General features: G+C 33.6%; 1 protein-coding gene across 17 annotated transcripts in view; it reads left to right on the forward strand.

Moving 5' to 3' along the window:
- Zbtb20 (zinc finger and BTB domain containing 20) overlaps positions 1 to 15,179 on the forward strand; it is an 806,989-nt gene that overhangs the window by 546,821 nt on the left and 244,989 nt on the right. For 10 of the 17 annotated variants that reach the window (XM_071615331.1, XM_071615317.1, XM_071615313.1 and 7 more), the window contains one exon: positions 8,926 to 9,025. The exons of the other annotated variants lie outside the window; for them this stretch is intronic. The gene's annotated coding sequence lies outside the window, so the exon portion shown is untranslated. The remainder of the gene's footprint in view (positions 1 to 8,925; positions 9,026 to 15,179) is intronic. 17 annotated transcript variants of the gene reach the window in all.

Raw genomic sequence — 15,179 nt, forward strand, 5'->3', positions numbered from 1 at the left:
CATGTTCATACCAAGGTTTCCAGATATCTAAGAGAATATCCTGTAACTCTTAATGCCTCTTTCTTGGATCCACTGAACCAACAATAGCTTCTAAGATTTACTTTGTAAAAAAGGTTGAAACTAAATTTTTGATGCACATATCTTACAATAGGGACCATTGCCTTTGTTCTTTGTGAAGAAATGACCTTCAAAACAGCTATATACTTCCCTACAATAAAATCCCTTTTCCCCCCAATAAGTGTAAAATCTATACTTTTCAGTTTCTGATGATGTAATAATAGCCTGAAAGCCATCTGCTTAACCAGTCATAGATCCAGTTAGTAGAAGAATGATGGTTGAGTTAGATATGTGAGTCTCTTAGAGTTATAAAACTGTGAATAAAATAGACTGGGAAGATAAGAACCAATAAATCTGATATAAAATGTATACTATGGATTTTTATAGAAAATCTATAGAAAATACACTACACTGGACAAAAATAGAAGAAAGTTTAGACAAAAAACTAGATTGGAATAAATAATGTCTTTAGAGGAAAGTGCTCTATAAATTAATAAATAAGCTGCTTATTAACAGCACTGTTGGGTTCACATTCAATGCAATTCAAAAATAAGTTAGCATAGAAATCAAAACTCATGCCTCAAAGGTGCCGTATGGCTAAGTACCCAGGAAGGGTTGCTATCATGCTCAAGTTTAGCTCACTAGTTTGTGGTTCACATTACCTTGATTTTCTCTTCTCTGTCGAATGGAACTTCACTATTTGAGAAAGTACACCCAAATGTAACCATTTTAAAACCTCTCTTGCAAGTTAAAGACACGGAAATATAGCTCCCATTCTATGAAGTATCCTAGGATAGCCCTGGTAAAACTGACTTGCCAGTCCTTTGACAATACCAGGGCATGATGCCCTGCTAATACCTTTTTTTTCTCTTAGCCCAACAAGAGCTCAACTGAACTGAGGCAAAGCTAGAGTTGTGAGCTCTCTCCACACCACTAGCAGAGTTTTAATTTAATTTTCCCTCAATTGAAAAAATATATTAAAAGATCCCTATCTCCTTATTTTATGCCAAGCACTTCAGAATTCTCAAGAAATGACTAGCAGTGTATCAGAATCAATATGGAGAAATACAAAAGTGGTATACCACTGGAGTCAATCCTGGATTCTGACATTTGCTACCTTGATGATCTAGATACATGTTGTCCAACATTAGCAAACCCAATATATTTTAAATCGGTGTGGCATTTCAAAATTACAAAACAAAATTAATTTTAATTTGAAATTATATTTTAAGGAACAGAGAGGGAAGAGTGACACAAAATCACATTAACAACAGGATAACAGAATGCCTAAAGGGCTGTAAATCACAATTTTAAATGTTGACCATACGGAATGTACATTTCCAAAGAGCAGTGCTCTTATGCACAATGTTCAAATAGCAATAATGAGGAAGGACAATTATTTGAAATGAATACTCAGTAAAAACAGAGATGGGGGCATGCACAGAATGTTGTTAAATAAGAGTTATTGTTAGTTATATTTAGGGGGGAAGAAAACCTCAAAAGTGGCAACTCATCTACTTCACTATCATTTATGTAGAAAAATTCATATAGCTATATTGATTTATATGTGCTAATAGCTGCGAAACTAACACCACACATGCTTGCCTACTTTGCTTCTTTTATGTGAGATTGTCCTTTTTCAACAAATTTAAGACACTCCAAGAGTGGGTATGTATTTTTGTTTCCTTTGAATCTTCTTGCAAGTCTTGTACTTTCCATTGCCCATGATGGCTTAGTCAGTGTCACTGAAGAATTGAAAATAAAGTGTGTCTAGCTCTGAGGGCAAGTTAGCATCTAGATGTAGGGCCCAAGGTTAATCAAGAGTATGATATGTAAAACTAAAATTTAATAACAGTTGCAAAAGTGGAATGTATAAGAAACATACAGAATATAGACATCTCTCCTGTTTCATCTGGACATAGATTAGACACAATCATGCTGTTCTTTAAGAAAGAATCAAAGACATTGAGGGTTTCCTGTTTGTTTTTGTTTTTGTTTTATCTTAGAAAAAAAAAAGAGGCTTAAGGTAGTGAGCTACTCCCAACTTTCAAGCAAATTATGGAAAGAAAGAATGGGACTTTCTCTCTTCTTCATAGAAGCTCCATAGTAATAAAATGTGCTTATACTGCAACAGAAAAACTTTAAATTTGACAGTGAGGTGGGTTCTTGGGCTTCTAAACACCAAAAGGAGAGTGGTGGGATTGTCTTCTATAAAATTCTTTAGTTTAAAGAAGATAGACTCATATCTTTCTGGAGTGGCCTAAAATGTGGCAGGGAGAGGGGAAAAAATGACATTTTTCAGTAGTGTTTTTGTTTTCTTCCCCGTCTTCCTTAAAGCCACTTTATTAAAAAGTAAAAAAATTGCCCAAAGTCACCAGGACTTTTAAATGTACTTGACCACAGTGAGGGTAATAGAAATGCCACCAACATTTTAGTGGAGAATAACACCATTACCATCGTTTCCCACAATAATTGATTTCTACAAACATGAAATTGTAGTTGCAGTTGCTGAAAAAAAATTATGAAGAAAGGATTAGAACTTGTTTAATATTTTTTTAAAAAAAAATGTGCAGTAGACTTTTAGTGGAAAATTCATCATGTTTCATTGTTTTTTTGTTGTCAATATTTGGAGTCAAACCGATTACCATTATACTCAAACCATTCCCTTCCTATGGCATTAAATATTTTTTATTTATCTCTGAAACCATGAAGCCAATTGTGTTGGTGGTATTTGCTATAAAATAAGGAGAGAGGCCCACAGATTGTAAATAGGGAAAAAGCCTAAATTCAAATATTTATTTATACTAAACTGTTTCTACCTGCCAAGTTCTTTTCCAGGAATTGAAGGTACACAGGTACATACATTTCTGTTGCTAGAGTGCTCACTGATTAGGGGGAGAAACTGATGGGGAAACAGATCCATACAAAGTGATTGGTTATAGATAGAGATCTGTGTAAGATGCTGTGTAGGTTTGCCTGGAACATTTCTGGCTTAAGCCTCATAGTCCTGGTAAAATCATCATAAGGCCCTTGCAAACTTCAAAAATGTCCCTGTTTGAACAATAAATTATATGGCCTATAAATAGCCATATCAATTAAAAATCTGCCTGTGGTTGTCAGGGAAGATTTTCTGAAGAATGGGACAAAAATCAAAAATATTGAGAATGCTTTGCCATATATATTCCCTCTATCCAAATAGAAGGGAGAAAAGGGGAAGACTGACTAGCTTTCCTTTTTCTTAGAGGTAGAGTCAGAATTTGGCACAGATTGGGTAAGGGGAGTGGGAGAAGACAGGACATCTATACCCAGTTTTTGATATGTGGTATGAACAAAGGTTGTCATTAAATGAACAATTATGCTATTAATTCCCTGAGGCGCTCAAGACTGAAAAGTAGGGTGAGAAAGAACTAGAAGCAATAAGGGGCCAGGGAGACAAATTAAGGTTCAATATAAGGAAAAGGAGTTTTTACAAAGAGAAGTGTCTGACAGTGTGATGGAACTACCTGTGACATGGAATCCCATGTCCTTGGTAATGTTGAGCAGATGCTGAATGGAGCAGACTTGGGCACCAGATCATGACTCGGACCACTGGTTATGTAATGTCCTTTGCCATGTCATTACCGTGTGAGTTTATGATTCTACATGCATCAGGTATTTTTAAGTAGCTTTTAAAAATTCTGTATTTGGGATAGAGACTCCAAAAGTTAAAAATGAAGAAATGCCATTGAAAAAAAAAAACTGCTTGAGCTAAAATCTCTTGTTATATATTCTGAACACACATTAAAAAGCATCCAGGGAACATAAAGCAGATCTCACTGAGCTCATAATTTGCCACTCATACAAGGTAAACAGCCTCTAGACACATAATATTTAGGAGACATGCCTCACTTAGAGGTTTTCACCACTTGGGCACATGTTCATTTTAAGATGGGATAGCTGCAAAGTCTTTCCTACCAGTTTGATTTGCATAACTCTGAGTTGTAAAATGGGACTGATGGCAAAGTGATTGGTTATAGATAATTAATATAACCAATTAAATTGGTTAATGATAATTAAAGAGAAACAAAGAAGAAAACTGAACAAAGGATATATTCTGTGCAAAGTTTGAAGTTTAGACTGTTTCAGGGGTCCTTGTCATGGTAAGAAAGATGTCCACCTCACCACCACCACTACCACCTAAAAAGAATAGCAGACAAGTGACAAAAGGAGGCTCTTGGTAACATGGGGATTAAGAGAAGGGTAAACTAATGCTATACACATGAAGAGGGAGGAGGGAGTTGTTGTGGACACAGGCAATGCCTCCAACATCCTGCACAGAGATTTGTGATCAGGTTAGAGTCACTTTACCCCTTCCCCAGGGCATTAGAGAGGAATGGATCAGGCCTGACATCTTGAAGCTCAGCTTTTCCAGAGGCCTAAGAAGGAGGGCAAAACAGATAGAGCCAGATTCTTCTTGCTGGCCTTTTTATATCCAATTCTTTAATTTCTACATTTACAAATTAAAATGTTTTCCATTTAAATCCAAGAGAAAAGCTTCTGAAGGCAGTAAAAATCACTCTAGTTCTTTAGTGGTTAAGAGTATATGGGCTTTGGAGTGAGGGAAAACTAGTTTTGAATCTATGCAACTCACATATTTATAGTTAAGTATTTAAATCCCTAAGTTTTAGTTCCCACATTTGAAAAAAAATGAGAATGCATATACCATAAAGCTGTTGTGAAAAGATTGAATTACACATGTAGATTGTGCAGCACATGTGGTATCTGGCAAAGGATTATTAACAATAAAAATTTTATTCAATAAGGACTATTAGTTTTTGCTGTAATGTTCTCTAATCATCCATTCAAAGCTCTGCCTCATCTTACATTGCTGCTTTTTGTCTGTTTCTTCACATTCGGGTTCCAGTTTGACCTGCTTCCCCAGACAATACTGCCCCTGCTTCAAAAACTCTTGGCTCCTATGTTCTTTGTTATATCTAGAATTATTTACAAATTCAATACCAACAATAGACAAAAATTTTAAATCCAAAAAGGAATACATGACATTTGAAGAGCACGTTTCTTAAGTTCTAAAGATATTCTTTATCCTTTATGACACTAACCCTGAGACTATGCATGTCAAGTGAACAGGGAACAAGGATTGTATTATTGTTTTCTAGCCTCATAGGAGGTTAAAATGACTTAGCAAAAGTAACTGGATGGCCTAACATGAAGAATCTTACATTCTTTTTTTAATTAATTTATTTTTTTTAGTTTGTAGATGGACACAATATCTTTATTTTTATTTATTTAGTTTATGTGGTGCTGAGGATCAAACCCAGGGCCTTAAGCGTGTGAGGCAAGTGCTCTATCACTGAGCTAAAATGCCAGCCCAAGAATCTTGAATTCTTGATTCCAAACCTGCCAGGTCTCCTTTCCCTTCATTTTACAAAGTCATCCTAGAGAGGATGATCCTAAGTGTTATTCTTATATTATATATTCATTTTTATTACACAGCTAAGATGCTTTCTGGATTTGTATTGACCCCTTAATATTACCCTTATAACACAGGGAGAAATCTGTAATTCCTTGTTCAACAGCCAAAGCCATCCTGTCACCAAAACTATCATATGTTAGATCACATGTCAGTGTCTGCAACCTAGCCAGGCCTTAGCTCTCAGGATCTACTTGTTGCAAGTGAGTTTATGTGCCTTGAAGCATATGGCCTTGATATATGATACCAGAGCAAAAGAGCAAGGTATTTCAAGCTGGCCACAATTTTATTGACTCTCACAAGCTTGCTTTGTAGTTGTTCCAGTAAACTAGATGAGAAATTTCTGATGCTCCAAGCCATCCAGTGTTCAGGACTCCATTTCATGATTCAGAATCCAACAAAACAACTCAAGAGTGCTGTTGTGTGACCCTGTGACCACATGGATAAATAATTGCTTAGTAATTCTTTTTGAGGCAGAAAATTCTAAACATGGAGGAACCATTTCCCCTTAATGGGAGCCAGAAATCCTATGAGTGCTTGAAATGGCATTCACAAGTCTGAATGGTAAACAGATAAAAACAGGAGCGCACCAGTTGCACAAATGACTTGCTTGTCACAAACTTGTCATTGCAGTAATCTAACATTTCTTTCACAGAGCCCGACGGAAAGTATGGAACAAACAGGCCCTGCTGACGTTTTGGCTCTGTTAAGCCTTCCTCCAAGCTAAAGCATCTGCAGCATCTTCCTGTTCTAGACCCTTTATCTGCTGAAGTTAGCTGATACTGTACATGTCAAAGAAATGTTTGACTATTGCATTAACAAGTTGATGACAAGCAAGTTATTCCTGCAATTGAAATACTGCTGCTTTTAGCAGGCTACCATTTTGACCTTCATTTTATTATAAAGAAGAACCTTAACAGAGCAAAGCACTGGGAAGATACCAGCATTGTTGGCCCAGGCTTGTGCAGGTCAACAAAGACCACCTATCTGGTCATAGGTGTGGTGGTATAGTGGGCATACTAGGCAATTCCATCAGAGTTATGAATGGGATTTCCTAGTAAAATATAGATGTTTTGAATACATTGGACTATCCCAAGGGTTGCTCTTGGAGGGGTAAAATCAACTACATGAAAGTTCATTTTCTTTTGCTTTCTTTCTATTCCATACCCCCACACAAGTGCATGCACATACACACACCTGGGTATGCTTTATCAAATGTTAATGGCTGGGACACTTAAATGAAAATTGTATATTCCCACTATATACATTGTTTTTGCCAGTTCTTGCTGTTCCTCCTTATTGGTGGCCTCCCCTACTCTACTTCTCATTTGGCATAGTATCTAGAACATCTTAATCTAATCAGAGATATGCCCTTATCTCCTTAAAGGCAAGTAGGTAGCGCCCTCACAGAAACCTCAGGCAGCCCTCCCTAAGACCTCGCTAGTTCATCCCAACCTCAGCTGCCAGCAGGGAGTGCTCACACACTGTGTAACTGTTGACTCTTGTCTGAAGAGTCCTCCTCCCCTGGGGGACCCACCCTCAGTGGGTCCCAGCCTTATCAGCCTACAGAGCCTGGCTGGAGTCTGTAATAGGAGCTTGCCTATGGCCCACCCTTCTAAGCATTCTGCTTTTGTTGGTGCCATAGGATATCAGCACTTGGAACAATGGAGCATTTGCCCTAAGACTGTGGCTTTTCATAATACTGAGCTTCTCTTATTCACCAGGGTGTCAGGTGCCTTGTATTCTTTTTAGACCCTTCAGGTCTGTTCAGGGTACACTGATGCTGTCTGGTCTATTTTAAATATTAACATGAAAAACTTTCATTCTCTGACTTAAGTTGTGGCTAGTGCCACAGATGCTTTCATTTTTAAAAGTCTTGTGTAAAAATGATTATCATTGTTCAGCCATGAGAGCCAAATTTCTTGCCAAAGTGGTGTAGGCTTTAATTTTCTTTTAGACTTGGCAAACTGACCACAATACTGTCTCCCAGATGAATGCTTTACTCCCATCCCAAATATCTCATGCTGTAATCTATACCTCCGCTTTATGGAACAACTACCTCAAAGGACAGGTGGAAAGAGTGTGAGAAGAGGGCCCAGTTCTTGATACAGTTAAGGACATTGTCTCTGGAAAAGGAAGTGAGGATAGTTTGAGGCAGCAATTGAAGGTTTCTCAAAAGAAAATATGTGAATGAGCAATTTGAATTTTAAATAGAGTTTTACTGACTTTTTCTTTCTTTTTAAAGTTCCTAATAGGATTTCCATAATGATTTTGTGTTTTCTTTCTTAATAGAACTTAAATGGCAAAGAAATGATATGCTATTTTTGATTCAGAAAAAAACAAAAGTCTTTTTTATGGGAACTCTCTTTTTAAATACACATTAGGAAATAGATAATGGGGGGGGGGGGTTCTCTTCCTATTCAGGGGAGAGCTAATTAGTGTGTATGCTTGTGCTTTTAATATTTATTTACTTATTTGATTATGTATTTATTTTAAGAAAGTAAGAAAAGAAGGAAAACACCTCTTATACTAAAGTAAATTCATTGGATTCATAGAAATTTCGGGCATAAAAGCGTTTTGAGCAGACTGACTTTATATCACACTCTGACTTGAGAAATCTGGATACTAAGACCCAAAGATATTTAATAAAATGAACCAACATATACAATAGGCTTGTGGCAAAGCAAGGCCTAAAACCAAGGGCTGACTTTCAATTCATGCAACACCCCTCAGAGATTACATTACATTTTTAAACCTTTCTTTTAAACAAAGTCTCATTTCAGTAATTTGCATTGGTGTGCTTAAGTCTAATAGGGCAGTTGCTGTTACAGTAACTAGGACTTGGTACCGGCTAAGCTAAGGAATGTACATTTGAACAGACTGAAGATTTTTTTTTTCTTAGTTGTATTTTATCTGAGTAGTGTAAGGAATCTTTATTATTTCAATTATTTTTTTTCTTTTAAAAGACTTCAATGAAACATTTATTCTTTTACCATCTTGTACATGAAAACATTTTTTTAAATAGGTCTGTTCTTTTAATAAGTATTCACTTAAGTAGGTCATATTCTAACATTCTTGGAGATAAAAAAATTATCAGATTAGCAGAAATCTGTGTTTATTTCCCCCACTTTTAGCTATGTTTGAATTGGTCCTTGTAATTGTTAGTTTCAACAAAACACTGATTAAGTCAAAACATCAATGTTTTTGTTTGTTTGTTTAGGTTCTTTTTGTTTAACACCAGAAGAAAATAAAATACGCATTTACCTTATCACAGCTATGATAATTACATACTCTATTTTTAATTTATGCAAAACTTATTTTTGAGGGTTTTCTTTTTGTTTCATTTCTCTGTTTTTGCATTTTCCAAACATCTGTACCGTGGCTGGTGGCAAGAGTAGCAGTGGCTGGCACTTTTCCTCCACATTGTGAGAGAGAGAGAATTGGCTGGAATAAAACCTTGCTTTCCATATGGTCAACTTGAAATGCAGCATTGAAAAGGTATCGTCTCTTTTTCTTCTCAGAAACCAGAGGTGAAACCCATGAGCAAACAGAAATATTAATGCCAATTCACCTGTTGATTTATCTCAGAAAAGACCTTGGCAATGCATCTCCGATATCATCAATTGAAAAACTTAAATAGATGATCTTTGTGTAGTGGTAGCATCTGTCTATATCAATAACATACGCTTCTGGTCACTTGTTTAAGAAAGCCTAAAATTCTATACAATGCTAAGAAATGAATTGAAACTTTTGCTTTTGATTCACTTTGTAAATATACTTGCTGTGAAGTACTTATTACTTGGGATCTATTGTTAGTGACAGTAGAGAAAAGATGACACTACTGCAGTCTTTGTCTTAAAAAAATATATTTTTTTAACACAAAATATTTCAAACACATAAAAGTATAAAGAATCATATGAAATATAAGGATCCAGAACCCAGGTTCAAAAAATTTTAATTATTTGGAATATTTGTTTCTGAATATGTTTCTATCCTTTATTATTCCATCCTAAGTTACTTACAGTGTGACAAACTAAATGTGTAGACTGATGAGTTTAAGATAATGCCTATGTGACAATACCAAACCCAAGATATAGAACATTTATAATACCTAGGAAGAGTCCTTGTGCTCTCTTCTACTTGATATTCTCCAAAGCTTTAACAAAAAGTTAAAAACAAGCAAAACTATTCTGATCTCTATTATCATGAGTTAGTTTTATGTAAGTTACATGCTATACTTATATTACTAAAATTAATTTATTGATTCTCTCATTGTTGGACACTATTTTCAATGTTTTCTGTTGACAAACAAATTAATATTTTTATGCATATATATACAGCAAGGTGGGATTGCTAAAAATTAAGAAATACGCATTTTTTGAACTTTACTAGGTATTAAAACATTCTCTTCAAAGTGATAGGATAGTACCAATTTATATTCTCATTAGCAATCTGAGCGATTTCCCATCTGAAATGGTCAGATATAAAAATTTTTGTCATTTTAATAGGGATTAGTGTCTTTTTTTCCATTTATAAGCTATTGGGATTTCCTCTTATGTGCTGCCTATTTATGTCTCTTGCTTATTTTTCTATTGAGTTATTAGTTTTGCTGTCACTATTTTGAAGGTTTTTGCTTTGTTTTGTTTTGGCATCAGTTGTTGTTATAGTATTCCAGATTCTTTTTCCTTTGGGCCTTAGAGAGGACAAATATCTTTTCCCAAAATTTGTAGTTTGTATTTTAAATGTATCTTTAATAACATTAATGTTTTAAAAACTTCTAATTTTAATGGTTATTGATATTTTCCTTTATGGTTTGTACTTTTATGTCATTTAAGAAATCTTTCCATATGCCAAGGTCATAAAGCAAACTTCCAATATTTTCTTCTAACAGTTTTTAAGTTTTGCACTTTATATTTAGGAACTTTATTTCATCCATTGTACTGTTTTTCTATCCCTATATTAATACCATAGTGCTGTGGTTACCATTATTTTATAATATTCTTGCATTGTTGAGGAAGATATCTCTACCTTGTTCCTTTTTAAAATTCTCTTAGCTCCTCTTGGCAGTTTGCTATTTGATATGAATTCAGAGTCAGTCAAGTTTGTCAAAAGCCCTGCTGAATTTTATTTGTAATTACATCAATTTTAGAGAATAATTTGAGAGGAAAATTGATATTTTTGTAATGTCTCTTTCTGCCCATTGACTACATTTAACATTTTACATAGTATATTTGCATTGATGATTATCTCTTAATTTTCATTTTTAAAAATTATTATTGAAGAATTTTGGTGTTGTGGTGATACTAGCATTTTAAAGTAAATTGAGTAACATTTCAGTTTTTCATAATTCTGAAGCCATTTTTACACTACAGGGATTACCTAGCAATAAGAGGGGCTTCATAATTAGAGATTAAAGTAGTAAAAATATTATCCCTAATATTATTTATCTGAAACTTCTCCCTTCTTTAACTAATTGATAGATATTTTTATATTTCATTTACTTTTTTCAAAAACTGGTTTTGATTTTGCTTATTCACACTATTTTCTTCTTTGTATTCTATGGCATTACTTTTTGCTTTTATCAGCATATGTTCTTCTATAACAATTTTAGATCATTTTTATTTTTCTAGATTCTTGAGTTGAATTATTACTCATTTATTTCAATAAGTGTTAGTAGCTTTTAAAATGAACTCTAAGTTTCTCATTGGTTGCATATTGTATTTTGATGTATAGTTTTGTTATATTTTAAATAGTTTTTATTGACCATTATAATTTGTTTTTAATGTTTGAGTTACTTGGAAGTGTATTTTCTGCTTTCTAAACATATTTGCTCAATTTTTATTATTGATTCTAAATTTAAATGCATTGTAATGAAGCTGGGCAGTGTGGCTCATATTTAAAATCCCAGCTATTCAGGAGGCTGAGGCAAAGCATCAGATCCAAAGTTCAAGTCAGCCTGGGCAACTTAATGAGACCCTGTTTCAAAGTTAAAGAAAAGAGGCTGGGACATAGCTCAATGCAAAGCAAACTTGGTTTCAGTCCATAGTACCAAAAGGTGGGGAAAAAATACAGCATCGCAATGAGAAAATGTGTTTTATGTGGTTTTAATTGGAGAAAAAAGTCTTTTGAAATTTCTTTTATGATTTTATCTAGTATCTATATTTTACTGTTGGTCTTGAAATGTTTAGGTGGCTTAGTTGTTTCTGTAATGCTCATTATAAAATATTTATATGTATTTTAATTATGTATATTTCTAATAAAAATAAAATCTACTTTTTAATATTTTGGACACTCTTAATATAAATAAGATGCTTAGGTGTTTTATCTGCCTATTAAACATCAATGTTGTCCATGTAATTATTGGAGCTTTAGTTTTATCTATTTGTTTTTAATCATATGGAAACGTGGTTATCATTGATTTCTGAAATCAATGCTTGATTATATAGTTACATAACTTAGGTATTACTGTGCCCACTGTTACTCTTGAATCCTATAGCTTCTTTTCAGGGGTCAGTTATTTTTATTGTTAAATTACCCTTTTTTTAGTGAGGACCCTGGGTAATACTATCTTTTTGGATGTCTAAAACTTTTATTTTGTATTTTATCTTTAATAACAATTTATATGAATATTTTTGTTCAGAATTTTGAAGATGATATTCAATTTTATCTGTAACCCTTACTCTGTCTACTCTTACCTTAGATAAATCTGCTATCAGTCTATTCTTATCTATTTATAGGTAATCTGCTTTTTCCTCTGGAAGCTCTTAAGACTTTGTCTTGTAGTTTCTCTTAAATGTGACTGGTTGTAAATTTATTTAGGATTACCAGTCATGTATTCAGGATATACTTGTGAATGACAGCACTCCAATTCTGCAAAATTCTAAGCTGTTGTCTTTTGCCTGATAGTTTCTTTGTCTTTACCTCCATTTTCTTCTTTTGGAATTCTGATAAAATATATATGGATGTTTCCTAATCAGTTTACCATATCTCAACAGCTATTTCATTTTCTAAAAATCTAGTTTACCTTCTGTGATTTTTTTCTAAACATATTTCTTTAAACTACTTTTCAACTCAATTCTCTTCTTGAAACTACTTTAGGTTACCCCATTATTGCACCTTTAATGTCAAGGAACATCCTTTGAAATTTTCTGATTCATTTGTCTTATTTGCCTATTCTTATTTTATTACTATTTTTGTCTAATAATAACATTTTATAGGTATGATTATTTTATCTCTTAGCATCTCAAACATACTCAAGTTAATTTCTTAAAATCAAATTCATCTGGAGTAAATGCTCTACTTATTGATTTTGTTGGTTTTCTTAGCATTAGATTTCTTGCTATATTTTAGAACTTTTTTTTTACGAAGTGGTGTAGTGATGTGCTGGCAAATGCCTGTAATTCCAGCAGCTTAGGAGGCTGAGGCAGAAAGATCATGTTTTCAAAGACAGCCTCAGCAACTCAGTGAGGTGCTAAGCAACTCAGTGAGACCCTGTCTCTAAATAAAATATAAAAAAGGGGCTGGGGTTGTGGCTCAGTGGTTGAGTGGTCGAGTATCCCTGGGTTCAATCCTTAGTACCAAAAAAAAAAAAAAAAAAGAAAAAAAATATCTTACAGTTACTGTTGATCATAAGACATTTTTGTTTTGTCTCTTATTTCCTTTTCCCCCTTTTCTTTATTCACACATCCCTTTCTAGTGATTTACAGTTGCTTGTATTTGGATTGTTGAATTCCTAGGCCCAATCCAAATCTTAATAGCAGCAACTCTCATCTTCATTTCTTTAAGAACATTTGATCCTAAGATGTATCTCTAACTTTCTACCTCTCAATTTCTATAGCAGGCAGTAGTGGGTCAAAATTTTTGGCAGCCAGTTGGAGTAGTAAGGGGAAGGAGGGTCTGACTGACCATTTCATATTCATTTTTACTCCATTATGCTAAAGGGCTAGTTTCCAGCCACTAAGTACTTTAGATCCAGATTTCAGCATGCCTATGGCTTTAGCACCATGCTTTGTATACAATCATCTTTTTAAATATGACTCAGCCTATTTGGTTTTCTCATTTTATATTAAAACTTTTTAGGTAACCATGTAACTTGGACAACACTGCCTTGACTTTTACCTCTCTTTTATGTAGATACATCATTTAAAAGCAAATAATATTATAAATTACAGTAATTATTTATCATTCTCATTTTATAGAATAGAAAATTGAGGTAAATAGCCTAAATAAATTCTTACTTAGGGAAAAGGTTATAACTAGAAAATGGCAGGAATAATATTTCAGTTCTGTTTTCCCTACTATGAAAATTAGTGCCCTTTAACTGCTAGCCTATGATGAAATTCTGTGTATGTGTATGCATGTATGTGTCTAACTTATATTGAATTTAGTACATAAAATAAGTGAAATAATTACTAAATTATTACTATTTTGTTAAAAACTATATCTACTTCTACCTCAAAAATTTTATTTTATATTTTTCTGTGCCTCGATGCTTCAGTGGTCTTTTCTTTTTCTCTCTCTTCCAACTCTCCTTTGCTCTCTCATCTTTTGCTTTTAGTATATGACCGTAATTTTTTTTTGTTTGTTTGCTATCAGTCTAGCGATCTGGAAGTTTTAAAGCATAATTTATTCTTCTAGTAATGATTACTGTTATTTTTCTTTAAAATTACTTAAGGCCTATGTTTTTATTTTTCAGCATTAAATAAATTGTATACTGTATTAAATCTCCTTCTATCATGCAACTTCTCAGTTTTTGTTCTAATACATCATGTCAGGTATAAAATATTATTAAATTTTATTTATTTAGCAATAGAGAGGATGATCACAAAATGATAGGTCATTTATTTGTGATAGTAGAGAGCTTCCAATAAAAAGTAGATGCTTAATATTTATTGAACTTCAAATGAATGGACATGTTTCATGTAGACACCCATGCACATAGAGAATGAGAATATAGCTACAATCCCTTTAGTCTTTACTGGATAACCTACCATTTTATTTAAAACTTGTATTTTGTAAACTGTTGAACCACCATAAAATTTAATAAATACTCTGTCAATTCTTTCATCAGACAAACACATGCTTTGTGAGCCAATCCTCTGTAATCAATGACCTTCCATTCAATTTAATTTCATGCATACCTATTTCTACATTTGCTCCTCCTGCACCTACCCCACGCCCACATATAATAAATATATTTGGTGAGTTCCATTTCCAAATTAGTGCCTACTGTTAAGTTTTCATTTGGCAAATGCTATGAGATTTTTGAATATGAAGTCGTGATTAAATAGTAATAATTGTATCATTAAATGGCTATTAGCCCATATTCTTCTGGAATAGCTCATGTTTCTTACTATTTAAATAGAGTCATTTGAAGTAATTCTTGTTTTATTTTTAAGTGTACTTCTTGAATCCTCAACTATAGTCCAAGGAAATTCTTTATGTGATTTTTTTTTTGGAAAATGGAGTTTTTCATTGATATCAAGAAACGTAGTGATGATCTATAACATGCTAGAATAAAAATATTGTGCTTTTATTGTAGCAAAAATAGATAAAATACAACAGTATAGACTGAGGGGAAAGCAAAGTATAAACTGGGTCTTTTGCTGATGTGCAGATTTTATGGAAATTTAAATGACATATTTGATTGATT

Source organism: Marmota flaviventris, chromosome 8 (assembly GCF_047511675.1).
Source record: "Marmota flaviventris isolate mMarFla1 chromosome 8, mMarFla1.hap1, whole genome shotgun sequence".
NCBI classification, from domain to species: Eukaryota; Metazoa; Chordata; class Mammalia; order Rodentia; family Sciuridae; genus Marmota; species Marmota flaviventris.